This window comes from Nicotiana tomentosiformis, chromosome 10 (assembly GCF_000390325.3).
Source record: "Nicotiana tomentosiformis chromosome 10, ASM39032v3, whole genome shotgun sequence".
In the NCBI taxonomy this organism is placed as follows: domain Eukaryota; kingdom Viridiplantae; phylum Streptophyta; class Magnoliopsida; order Solanales; family Solanaceae; genus Nicotiana; species Nicotiana tomentosiformis.
Window position 1 is genome coordinate 31,102,563 of NC_090821.1, and position 14,523 is coordinate 31,117,085.

Sequence of the window (14,523 nt, forward strand, 5' to 3'; positions counted from 1 at the left end):
GCAGTGATTTTATGTCCTAAAATAATTCCTTTCGTAACCATAAAATGATATTTTTCCAATTAAGAAGTAAGTTTGTTTCTTCAAATCATTTATGAACTAAGGTCAAGTGGTTAAGACATCCTTATTTTTTTGGCAAAGAGTGTAAAATCATCCATAAAAATTTTAAGAAATTTGTAAGTCATGTCAGCAAAAATTGCCGACATGCAATGTTGTAATGTAGCAGGGGCATTGCACAGACCAAATGGCATTCTCCTATAGGCATATGTTCCATGAGGGCATGTGAAGGTTGTCTTATATTGATCTTTTGGTGTAATTGGTATCTGATTATATCCTGAGTAGCCATCAAGAAAACAGTAACAACCATATCCTGCAATTCTTTCCAACATTTATTCAACAAATGGCAAAGCAAAATGATCTTTTTAGTGGCATTATTGAGACATCTAATACAAACTCTCCGTCCTGTAACAATCCTGGTAGGTATGAGCTCATTATTTTTATTTTTTATAACTGTCATACCTCCTTTCTTTGGTACTACCTGAATGTGACTTACCCACGGGCTGTTAGAAATAGGGTATATAATACCTGCTGCCAACAACTTTACGTTCTTTTTTTTTCACTACTTACTGCATGGCTGGATTCAATATTCTTTTCTGCTAGACTATTGGCTTGTAGTTATCCTCCATGAGGATTCTGTGAGTACAAATCGCTGGACTAATCCCTTTACTCTCTTCTATAGTCTACCCCAAGGATCCTTTGTGTACTTTCAATACTTTAATCAAACTATTTTCTTGTTCTACAATTAGAGAAGATGAAATAATGACTGGAAATAATTCTTGCTCAAGATAAACGTATATCAAATGAGAAGGGAGAGTTTTGAGTTCACTTTTTGATTGAACTTCTACGGATTACATCTTTTCTTCCCAAGAATCTTTTTCCAATATTTCAGCTTCTCTTATGCTGGTGGGATCATCGTCCTGTGTGGTTGATGGTAGGCTATAATTTCGTATTTTAGTCGCTTATTGCACTCTAATTTACTGTACTTCACTCTTTTGGAGCTTTAATTGGTAGTGTTTTGCACTTATTGTGTATTTTTTGCCTTGTAGGAGTTATTTCGAGCTATGTAGATATATGGAGCTAATTCGAGCTCTTTGGAGCATTGAAGTCTAAGTAAAAGCCCAAGGGATTAAGCCGGGATCTTGTTCGTGGGTCGAGGACTAATTCTGGACGTCAAAAAGCAAGATTCAATCTGTACTCTGAGAAAAATGGCATGTCGCGGCGCGTGGGGCGCCACACTTGTGCAATTCTCTACTATCTGTCAGAAATAAACTCTCTGAATTTCCCCACTAATGCCCCGCATAGCGCGTCGCCCCATGCGGCGCCCCTGTATAATTTTTACAGAGCTATTTTCCTATTTCGTCTAGGAGAAGGTGATTTCGTCAGGGCCCGACCCTACTTGGTAGAAATACATGAAAAATGTTATTTTCTGGACTTTTAACACATATTCGACCTAAGGAGGAGTTGGAAGAACACGAGCACAAGGATTTCATCATTCCTTCCTCACTCAAGACACAAGTTTGGATTGAATTTATGTTTTCCTATACTTTAACTTTATTTGTGATGAATTGCTCTATGTCTATGGAGTAGTTATCTTTAGGGTTTGATGGATTTGGTGTATTGATGATTGTTTTTGGATTATTATTACTCTAGTTTTTTGTATTTAAGTATTTTTGGATGATTTAACTGTTGCATCTATATTCACGTGTTCATGTAATTGAGAGAGGCATAACTTGTAATATCTTTGCATTATATTGTTGGTTGAGTTCATTAATTCTTCTTATTAATTGAAAAAGGCTAGTTGAATCATTGATTAAACCTAGTTAAGAGAACAATCGAAAGAGGTTTTCCTAAAGACCAATCCACTTCGCATTCTTGCATATCGTCACGTGCTTAAATTGGTTAATCTCGTGAGGTTAAGACTTAATCGAGAGAGGAGTTTTTGCTGAACGTTTGAACTATTAATTGAGTGAATTCGAGAGACTCACTTGAACATTAGAAGTAAATTATCTAGAGTTAGATCCCAAATAATTGTCTTGCACCTATCCTATCAACCCCTATTTTTTCCCACGGATAACTTCCTTGCTTATCTTTATTTCGATTGTCATTAGTCAATAGTTTATGACTCTTAGTAATTTTAGTTAGAAATCATATACTTCTCAATTGTTGATCATCTTCGATAGCAATCAAGCTATAAACTACGAGAATACTATTTAATTCTAATCCTTGTGGATACGATATTATACTATATTATATTTTACTAGCGAGCAGAATTTAAGTGTGTGCCTTACGCTCATCAAATTTTGGCGTCGTTCCTCGAATTGGCAATCAATACTGTTTGATATAGTTTGTAGTTCTAATTCAAGAATTTTTCTTTTTATTTTTTCCTTTTTACGTGTGGTGTTCTTTGACTGTGCACAGGTTATATGTTAGATTAGTGCATGACTCGAGCTTCTGCAAAAAAAGTTTTACCATATGAGCTCGAGATAGAAAAATAAATGCGATAGTTGAGGAAGGAAACAGATCTCACCGAGACATCAGAAAAAGTTGGGCAATCCTCAACCAAAGAACTAATGGCTGGAAACCGTGATGATAACGTAGATTTGGCTGCAAGGGAGGCAGCACAACAACGAGAAAAGGCTGCACGGAATGTTGAGGAATCAGCTATTAGAGATGCATAGATTATCTATGAAGAAGAGAGGGGTCGGAGAATTACTCAAAATTAACCCTTGGCTGCAGACCAGTTCGGAAATATAGTTCCCATGCCTGAGAGCTCACGGGCAATTATGCTAGACCGGTCTACAATCAAGGTTTATCAAGTGTTAGACCATCTCCAATTGCAGCTAACAACTATGAATTAAAGCAAGGGTTGCTTCAAACACTTCAGAATTATTGTGTCTTCATAGGGAAGCCAAACAAAGATCCAAATACACATCTAATGGACTTCGAGGAGATTATGAACACCTTTCAATACAATGGTATTTCACAAGATGTAGTGTACTTAAGAGCATTCCTATTCACACTCAAAGATGATGCAAAACAGTGGCTTCGAAGCTTGCCCACGGGATCAATTAGAACTTGGGAGGAGATGACCAGAAAATTCCTTGATAAATATTTCTTCAGCTAAAACGGGCAAGTTTGGAAGGGAAATCCATAACTTCTGCCAGAAAAATACGACAATCATTTTTGAAGCATGGGGGAGGTTTAAGGAGATTGTTCTAAAGTGTCAACATAGCGAAACTGAAATCTGGATGCAACTCCAGGACTTTTGGGATGGATTGACACCTGCCACACGTAGAACATTGAGCAACGCAGCTAGAGGCCCGTTGATGAAGAAGACTCCAGAGGAGATAGTTACAATTCTTTATGAGTTATCTGAAGATGCTAATCAGTGGCCCTATGAGAGTGCTGAAAGAAGAAGATTGACTGGTGTTCACTAGGTTGATGCTAGCAAATCTGTGCAGGTACAACTTGATGCTATGGCTAAAGAAATACAAAATCTAACTTTAGCCACAATACAAAATGAACCTCACACAGCTTGTGATATATGTGGAAGAGGACATTCTACTCATGAGTGTCAAGCCTCAATTGAGGAAGTAAATGTTGTGGGAAACTACAATTTCAATGCAATGGGTCAAAGGCACCCCGTTTTTTCATGGAGTTCACCTGGAGGTACGGTGAATGCTTGGCAATAAAACAACCCTAGACCCCAGGGACAAGGAGCTCCAGCATACCAAAATCAGCAGAGACAGCAATTTCAGCCACAACAAGCCATTCAGCCTGGTCTAGAAGTGTTACACCCCATGTTTTCGTACCTGAAAGTACGCCATAAGTAAATTGATGGAAGAGCGGAAATGAGATGTTATATCCCGCATTTTCGTATGTTAAAGTTTTGTCGTAAGTTAATCGATGTAAGCTCAGGAATGAGATTATTTTGAGATTATAAGTATTACGCTATTTCAAACAAGTGATAAGTAAATTCGTGAAGTTGAGAGGGTAAGCGAATTGAAGAAAGTGATTTTCATCGAAGTTTGTCAATTTGGGATAAATTACGGTCTGAGCTATAATACCCTATATTTATGGACTAGTACCATACAAGGTACCCCATATCTACGATAGTAGCGTACATAAAGTGTGTTAAAAGTTAGTAGTATTTTAAGTAATTTGAGATAATTCTTAATTATGTGGGTAATTAATTAATTATTGGTTAATGGGAGATTAATTAGTTAATTAAGGAATTAGTGAAAAATAAATCACGATCTTAGATAATGCCTAAAAGTCCCCAACGTGGCAGCCCACTATTCCAAATTAGTGACTCTTAAGTCACATTTCAAGGTGGCAAAAAATTGGTGAGTTAGTGGTTTAGTCATCTTGCAAAGTGGGGTCCACCCCTATAATAAAAATGTCACTAAATCACTTAAGGAGATGGATATCTCTACAATAGGAGGAAAGGAAGGCTTTAGCCTATTTATATGAGAATTCATGTGGTAATAACGTGATCCTCTTAGAAACAAAATTCAAACGAGAATTCTTAGTATCTTAGCAACGTGAGACTTTACAATTTTAAGGGAGTACGGTGCAATCTTTCTCAAGAATATCATACGGATTCTCCTCTACTTCGATCCGCCACTACGTGTTTTGTCGCAATTGACGTGTGTGAGAGGGATTGTCAAGAGAGTTAGCTCAGGTATCTTAAGGCTATCCCTTGTTTCCTTTTGGCATGATCCATACGATGCAAACGAAACGAGCAAATGCATAACTTTCGTAAATGACTCTATTCATAGAAATGCTAGAGATGCCTATGTTCTTAATCCCTCATGTGTCCTATTGTTCTATCATCTGTTCATGTGTCTCAGAAAATACGTAAGTTGTTAAAGTTTACATCATGACAATAATCAAAGGTATAATGGTCTTATGACGTTCCGAGAGATTTTATTGGCGTACTTCTCATGCATTGCATTCATTCCTACATGTACATTGATCCATGACCAGATGGCGTTATATATATATATATATATATATATATATATATATATATATATATATATATATATATATATATATATATATATATATATATGTGATATGGGAAAAGGTTACGGTATTATATACGCACCACCACCTGATCAACTGGTATACATTGATGATTTTGCCCACAGTGGCCGAGATGATATGATGGGATGCCCTCAGAGACTTGATGATGTTATGTACGCATATACCTATGCATGGTACGAATTTATACGCATATGCATGACATTATAAATATTAATGATTCACTGAGTTATTCAGACCTACATGTTAAGTCTTTTACTCCATGTTTCTCTCATGTCTATTATTTATTGATTTTCATTCCTTACATACTCGGTACATTATTTGTACTAACGTTCCTTTTGCCTGGGGACGCTGAATTTCATGCCCACAAGTCCCGATAGACAGGTTGAGAGCCCTTCAAGTAAGCAATCAGCTCAGCGGAAGGTGTTAGTGCGCTCCATTTTCTCCAGAGTTGCCTATTTGGTCAGTATGCATTGAAAACGTATCTATTGCCATGTCGGGGCCCTGTCCCGGGCTTATGACGTTTATGTACTCTTAGAGGCTTGTATACATATGTCATGTATATGAAAGATTATATGGCCTTGTCATCCTATGTTCAATGTACGAGTGATCATTTTGGTCTTATAGGCCAGTATGTCATATGTATAAGTTTGTATTCCCTCATGCTTTACTCCGGTTCATTTACCTATGATAGAATTATATGAAAGATATATTACGTTGGTACTCGGTTGAGTAAGGTACCGGGTGCCCGTCGCGGCCCATCAGTTTGGGTCGTGACAAAAGTGGTATCAGAGCAGTTCTGTCCTAGGGATGTATACAAGCCGTGTCTAGTAGAGTTTTGTTTATGGGTGTGTCGTGCACCACACTTAAATGCAGGAGGCTATAAAGTATTTAGGACTATCACTCTTTCTTCTTACTCTAGATCGTGTGGTAGATCTCAGTCGTAGAAATTCAAATTCCTAAATTCTATTATATTCGTAATACAACGATACCTACATCCAGAAAGACAATTGATAAGAGATTGAATGTGGTTGTGGAAGCGTTGAGTTAGAGGAACTAGATTTTGCATCATGTGTGTACTAATACGTGTAAGCCTCTTGATAAGGAGCCTTAAGGAAAGAATATCTATCCACCCCTATGGTGAAAGGCAATGTGAGATTCAGAAGATAGATACTAGTTTGAACAGGTAAAAGAAGCAAGATGAAGAAGGGAACGAGGCGCCTAGTAAATGAAGATTATCAGTATCTACAATTCAGGCAGAGGAATATAAGCCTTTTGAGATACCTTCAACAATAACACAGGTATGTACAATTGGTCACACCTATCTCTGTTATGCCCTATGGGAGCTATCATATATGGTTTAAGCGAATGACGGGATATCAGGATCCGACTGGTGGATGGATTGTCTGCCCTTAGTTGACATTTCCGAAGGATATTGCAAATGTGCTAATAGATCTCCTTATGAGACACCCAGATGGTGCACTCTAAAATAGTACAACTAGATATGTGTACTACAAAGATAGGCACTAGAAGCATTGAAGGGATAAATATTATCTTGGTGTGGCTCCCGTCCCTAGTAGAGAAAGAATGCTAGGCAACCCGAAGAGCCAGTAGATGGAGCAAGGGGAGCTAAAAATAAAAGAATGTGTTGTTCGAGTTTTCAGAATAAAGTGATAGATATAAATTTTAGCGGGAAATAAGAAGGGAGTTAATGCAGCATTATGAGTAAGATGTGATACATGGATGACAACGGTAGATCAAAAGGATGACAGTATTACAGAGTCTATAGTCAAGTGAAGGAAAATACGAGAGGTGAAAGGCCTTGAGACAACAAAAGAGTATAGGCCATAAAGGCATATCCTCATTTCGAAAAATAAGTTCGTGACTCCAACGCGACTACCAGAAGGAAAAGTTAGACTCCAGAATAATAGAAATCAGTATGGGCTGGTGAACAAGATAAACTATACATGAATTAGGGTATGAGTGATTTGATAATGGTCGGCATCATGAGAATTTCAGATTGCATTCTGTCGATAATAAAATGGATAGCAGAAGAAGATTCATGAGAAATTCAGATAATGGTTATTCAGGAAGATGCTTCCCTAAAGCAATCAATGTGAGCAAAGTTAAGCTTAATGGACAGTATGTGCCAGTTACACTAAGTGTCACTCTCGCGAGTAAGGAAATTTGTTATCCTTGGTACAGAAGGATTACTGCAAGGCGAGTAAGGGTCATCAATGATGTGAAAAGACGCCAAAAATGAAGAGGTAAAACATCTATATGTAGATCATCGTAGAACTAAATCTTAGTACTCCCCTAAAGGGGGGAATATGCAGTGATGTGGCATTAAGTCAGAATTAAGTAGTTCTAGTAACTATGGAGTGGTAAAGGAAGAATGTGATAAAAATGAGAAAGAGATGAGATTGCACTTACTCAAATCCTACTGATATGCTACGATTCCAGAATATTATGCAAACACGACGTCAAGGAGAGGAAGTAAGGGTTCTTGCCCGAGATGTTATTGATAGATAAGGAGCCAGTGCGGGATGTAAGTTAAGACAAAGGAAATGACCCAAGAAAGATTATGCGGAATATTGATATGAGAATGGGCCAACTAGTAATTAGTAGTTGATTCAGGAAGGGCCTAATTATGGCTAGACAAGAGGATACAGACAAATCAATAGATCGTGCAAGATAAACAGAGTGAACCCCAACATGGGGAATTCAGTCTCGCATATATGACATCGTGACCTTAAGAAATATTCAGCTAGGAGTTGGGGTAGTTAAAGATACCGTATGAGTGTTATGGAAATAAAAGAGAGTGCCATTGGGAAAATAGTCAAAATATCAGTTCAGGAGCAACCCTACAAGCACAAAGGCGTGGAGGTAAGTAACTACGGATAATTATAGGCGAGGAAGAACATCAAAATTTCTGTCAAGTATAGGATGTAATAAGCTCGTTGCTTTACAAGAGTTAGAGGGTCCTCCCTAAATACTACAACAAAAGACTAGCTGAGGAAATAAGGAAGAAGGCTTCAACCTAAGCATAGTAACTTTAAGAAGAAATGGTCTTGTAATAGCAGTCTCACTACAACATTGTAGGCACTCCATAAGAAAGTGGCACCTATCGTAGCTAATAAGCGGTAAATGAAACCAAAAGTAATATTCGAGATCATATGAGTTGCACGAAAACTTCGGCATATGTGGGATCTAAGATAAGCTAAGTATGCACGCAACAAGGGGCAGAAAGACCAAGAAAAGTAATAGCTTACGTATAAAGAAAGCTGAGAAGGAACAAAAGAAATTATTCGATCAATGATCCAGAGTTAGTTACGTTATGAATGCACTTAAGAATTCAGAGTATTATCCATGCAGCATATATGTTGACAATCACACAGCCGTAGAATATTCCGGTATAAGTTAAAAGAAAGAATTGAGCCCAGGTCATAGACAAAAGGATTGAATTATTAGAAGATTGTATTATGGGTTCCATAGCGTCCATGAAGGGCTAAAGTAATAACTAATACAATGAGCCGCAGATCGGAAGATAGCTTAAGCCTACATAAAGGTTGATCAGAGGAAAGAGGAAACGAAAGAGTTACATAAACTAAGTAAATCAGGAGTTTGATTATTGGACCCAGAAAATTATGAACATCGTGATTGAGAACATTGCAGAATCACTCTTAATATCAGAGGTACAAGAGAGACAATACAGTACCGATATTTTATAACGGCTCTATGATAAAGCCAGTTAGAAGAGTACCACCCTCATAAGATGTCAGTATGAAGCTATCACCAAATCACGTGAAGGATTCCGACCACAATTCATGGTGTGAGAAAGAGGCCTAAAGGGGGGAATGCCATGTCCTTTGGATTTGTTCACAGAATAGGATGGCAAGGGCAGAATTAAAACCATTCGTAAGAGCTATCCGGTTATAAGACCGATAAGTGCATCAGTCAACATTCGAGGACGAATGTTCCAAAGGGGGGAATGATGTTACACCCCATGTTGTCGTACGTGAAAGTACGCCATAAGTAAATTGATGAAAGCTCGGAAATGAGATATTACATCCTGCATTTTCGTATATTAAAGTTTTGTCGTAAGTTAATCGACGTAAGCTCGAGAATGAGATTATTTTAAGATTATAAGTATTACGCTATTTCAAATAAGTGATAAGTAAATTCGTGAAGTTGAGAGGGTAAGCGAATTGAAGAAAGTGATTTTCATCGAAGTTTGTCAATTTGGGATAAATTACGGTCTGAGCTATAATACCCTGTATTTATAGACTAGTACCATACAAGGTACCCCATATCCACGATAGTAGCATACATAAAGTGTGTTAAAAGTTAGTAGTATTTTAAGTAATTTGAGATAATTCTTAATTATGTGGGTAATTGGTTAATTATTGGTTAATGGAAGATTAATTAGTTAATTAAGGAATTAGTGAAAAATAAATCACGATCTTAGATAATGCCTAAAAGTCCCCAACGTGGCAGCCCACCATTCCAAATTAGTGACTCTTAAGTCACATTTCAAGGTGGGAAAAATTGGTGAGTTAGTGGCTTAGTCATCTTGCAAAGTGGGGTCCACCCCTATAATAAAAATATCTCTAAATCACTTAAGGAGATGGATATCTCTACAATAGGAGGAAAGGAAGGCTTTAGCCTATTTATATGAGAATTCATGTGGTAATAACGTGATCCTCTTGAAACAAAATTCAAACGAGAATTCTTAGTATCTTAGCAACGTGAGATTTTATAATTTTAAGGGAGTACGGTACAATCTTTAACAAGAATATCATACGAATTATCCCCTACTTCGATCCGCCATTACGTGTTTTATCGCAATTGACGTGTGTGAGAGGTACTGTCAAGAGAATCAACCCAGGTATATTAAGGCTATCCCTTCTTTCCTTTTGGCATGATCCATACGATGCAAATAAAACGAGCAAATGCATGACTTTCGTAAATGACTCTATTCATAGAAATGCTAGAGATGCCTATGTTCTTGATTCCCTATGTGTCCTATTGTTCAATCATCTGTTCATGGGTCTCAGAAAATACGTAAGTTGATAAAGTTCACTTTATGACATTAATCAAAGGTATAATGGTCTTATGACGTTCCGAGAGATTTTATTGACGTACTTCTCATGCATTGCATTCATTCCTACATGTACATTGACCTATGACCAGATGGCGTTATATACGCGTATATATATATATATATATATATATATATATATATATATATATGGGATATGGGAAAAGGTTACGGCGTTATATACGCACCATCACTTGATCAGTTGGTATACGTTGATGATTTTGCCCACAGTGGCCGAGATGATATGATGTGATGCCCTCAAAGGCTTGATGATATTATGTACGCATATACTTATGCATGGTATGACATTTATATGCATATGCATGACATTATAAATATTAATGATTCACAGAGTTATTAAGACCTACATGTTGAGTCTTTTACTCCATGTTTCTGTCATGTCTATTATTTACCGATTTTCATTCCTTACATACTCGGTACATTATTTGTACTGGCATCCCTTTTTTTTGGGGATGCTTCATTTCATGCCCGCAGGTCTCGATAGACAGGTTGAAAGCTCTCCAAGTAAACTATAAGTTGAGTGGAAGGTATTGGTGCGCTCTATTTACTCCGTAGCTGCCTATTTGGTTAGTATGCATTGGACACGTATCGATTGGTACATCAGAGCCATGTCCCGACCTTATGACATTTATGTACTCTTAGAGGCTTGTATACATATGTTATGTATATGAAAGATTGTATGGCTTTGTCGGCCTATGTTCAGTATACGAGTGATCATTTTGGTCTTATAGGCCAGTATGTCATATGTATAAGTTTGTATTCCCTCATGCTTTACTCCGGTTCATTTACCTATGATAGAACGATACGAAAGATACGTTACGTTGGTAATCGGTTGATTAAGGTACAGGTTGCCCGTCGCGGCCCATCAGTTTGGGTCGTGACACGATGATCTAATGAAGGCCTTCATTATCAAGACATATAAGAGGTTGGATGCTCGTGGAGCAGCTATCAAAGAGTTAGGCATATCTTTTGGAAACCTGGAGAGACAAGAGGGACAAATTGCGATAATATTATCTGAGACGGCTCCAGGAACTCTCCCTGCTGATACTGAGAGAAACCCAAAAGAAACAGTGAATGTTGTAACCTTGAGAAGTGGGAAAGTGTTGAAAGATCCCACCTTGATCCAAAAAGAAGTGAAACTTGAAAAAGAAAGTGGGGAGCAACTGAAGAATGATGTTGATAAAAAGAAGAAGGGCCAAGTAAAAGTTGAGAAAAAGAAGAAGGGAGATTCTTCGAGAAGGGAGGAACATGAGGAAAGCCAGCATATGCCTGCTTTACCTTTCCCCCAAACGCTATATAGAGAAAAGTTGAACAAGCAATTTGAGAGATTTTTGGATATGCTGAAATAGGTTCATGTGAACTTACCATTCATAGAAATTCTCTCACAAATACCTTCTTATGCTAATGTTTTGAAGGAGATTATTAAAAAGAAGAGGAAAATTGAGGAGACCTCAATGGCCAAGCTCACAGAGCATTGCAGTACGATCTTATAAAACAAACTCCCAAAAAACTGTGGAGATCTAGGGAGTATTACTATACCTTGCTTTGTAGGAACTATTCATTTTAATAAATCATTATGTGATTCTAGTGCCTTAATTCATTTAATGCCACTATCTATTTAGAGAAAATTGGAGACGGAGATTGAAGAGATAAGGTGTGTACCAATATCGTTGCAACTGGTAGACCAAACGACTTTAATACTCGAGGGGATAGTGGAAGATGTGTTAGTTCGGGTGGATAAGTTTGTATTTCTTGTGGATTTTATAGTGGTAAAAATGGAGGAAAACAAGGAGGTCCCCCATCTCCTAGGAAGACCATTCTTAGCGACGGTTATAGCTATGTTAGAATAAACGAGAGAAAACTCATGCTTAGAGTGGGTGAGAAGACTGCGGCTTTCAAGATGGATGTAGAAAAAAGGGTGAAAAAAGAAAAACCGTTGCGAGTGTGGAGTGAAAAATGAAGGGCTCAAAAGAGAGAAGGTTGTACTAAGTGAGAAAGATAAGTGTGGGGTTTACTCCAAAAAGGATGAGAAAAAACTATCAGCATGGATGCGTGCATTAGTTCGGGCACGGGGAATGGAGCCCGACTTCGACTCAGACCCCGACTAGATGTTCAGGGAAGTTTTCTTTACCTTATGTTTTTTAATTATGGGTCATGGGGACATGCTACAACTTAAAGTGTGGAGTGGGGGATATGTTTTATGTATGTATGTATGTATGTATGTATATTAGTTTTAGTTTTTTTTGTTTTGTTAGTTAGAGATAGAAAATAATTGAAAAAACCATAAAAATTTGAAACAATTTCGATTTTTCCCGATGATGGATATCATTCGATAGGTTTCTTGAGGGAGTAAAGTCGAAACAAAATGACAAAAAAAAATTTCTTTTGTTAGGTAGTGTAACAATTCCCTCTTGGTTTTTCTTTGTGCCGCGGTTCTTTTCCAAGGGTTTTGTTTGAACCAGGTGTAGTTAGTTTTTATTTTTCTTTGGAGTAGGAAACCTTGTCCTATGCTTTGAATTGAAGGCAATATCTCTTAACTCTATTATGCCTTGAGAATAGTAAGTGCTTTCGTTATGACGCTTAGGCTCGAATTGTGACTCTTGTATATGTACCTTAAACTGTATTGTCCTGACTTTGCTTAACTGCTTTGACTAGAATCTCTTGATAGTCCAATCTTGAGTGAGTTATGTGCCATGTGTGTGTGAGATTTTGTGTTATTTTGTGCATTGCATTTGATGACTAGAACTTGCCCCGTGTGTTTGCAGAGTGAAATAGTAGTTTTATTCAGTCTTGGAAGTGATATATGCATTTCTTTGTTGAGCTAGTTATATGCTTTTACCCACCTAATTATTATGTATCTTAGTTAACACCGTTGAGCATGTAATCTTGTTTCTTTGATAACCACATTACAAGCCTTACCCATTTATTTGAATTGACCATCTATTTAAACCCTTTACCTCTCGTGAGCACTTGAATTTGTGATGAACTTTATAAAAGTTGAAGTGTGGGGTGGTTGGCTTTGCTTTTGAGTGGAACTAATGAAATAAGGAAGAAGGTGCACTGTCTTGAAAAAGTAAGAGCAATTGAATTGGAAGAAAAGAAAAAAATTAGTTGTATTATTGTGCAAAATATTCTTTGATAGTGGTGACTCTTGATGTAATTGTGCTTAAAGATGTAGGGAGTTAATGTATATTGATGTGAAGGTGGAGTTATGGTTTGACATAAGTGTGGGATTTTGAACAATGAAATGTATGTATTAAAGTGCTTAGGGAGGCGTAGTAACTCTTATATATCCTACCCATCCTGTAGCCTACATTACAACCAATTAAAGTCATACTTGATCCTTGACTGAATGAGCTCAATTAGTAGAGTAGTACACTACGGGCAAACATATGGTGCGTCTTTTGTGGCATATGAATGTTGTTTCTAAGAGAGCAAATTCTTTCTATCTTGAGTTCCTAATTGTTCTTAAATTTTATTGTGTGTGGAACCACTCTCTATTGTTATGTGAGGGCACTTGATTCATGAAGGAAGTTAATGCTTGACCTCTGTGTTAGAGTAAGTGAGCGCGATATTAAAAATGCGTGGTGCTTTTGAGTCAAATCTTGAGGCGAGGATGTTATGTTAGAGTGCTTAATCTGTTTTAAATATTCTTGGTGTGATGAGTTATGAGAGTTGCTTAAAAAGGTCGTGTCTATATAAAGTGTAGTTTAATTGCTCGAGGACAAGCAATTGTTTATGTGTGGGGCATTGATGTTAGGCTATAATCTCGTATTTTAGTCGCTTATTGCACTTTAATTTACTGCACTTTACTCGTTTAGAGCCCTAATTGGTAGTGTTTTGCACTTATTGTATGTTTTATGCCTTATAGGAGTTATTCCGAGTTATGTAGATGTTATGGAGCTAATTCGGGCTATTTGGAGCTTTGAAGTTCGAATAAAAGCCCAAAGGATTAAGCTGGGATCGTGTTCGGTGGTCGAGAACCAAGTCTAGACGTCAAAAAGCAAGATTCAATCTGTACTCAAAGAAAAATGGCTTATCGCGGTGCGTGCGGCACCACGCTTGTGCAATTCTCTACTGTATGTCAGAAATCAACACTCTGGATTTCCCCACTAATGCCCCACATGGCACATCGCCCCATGCGGCACGCCTGTGCAATTTTTACAGAGTTATTTTTATATTTCGGCTAGGAAAAGGTGATTTCATCTTGGCCTGACCCTACTTGGTATAAATACATGGAAAAACGTCATTTTCTGGACTTTTGAGACATATTCGACCTAAAGAGGCTAAGGAGT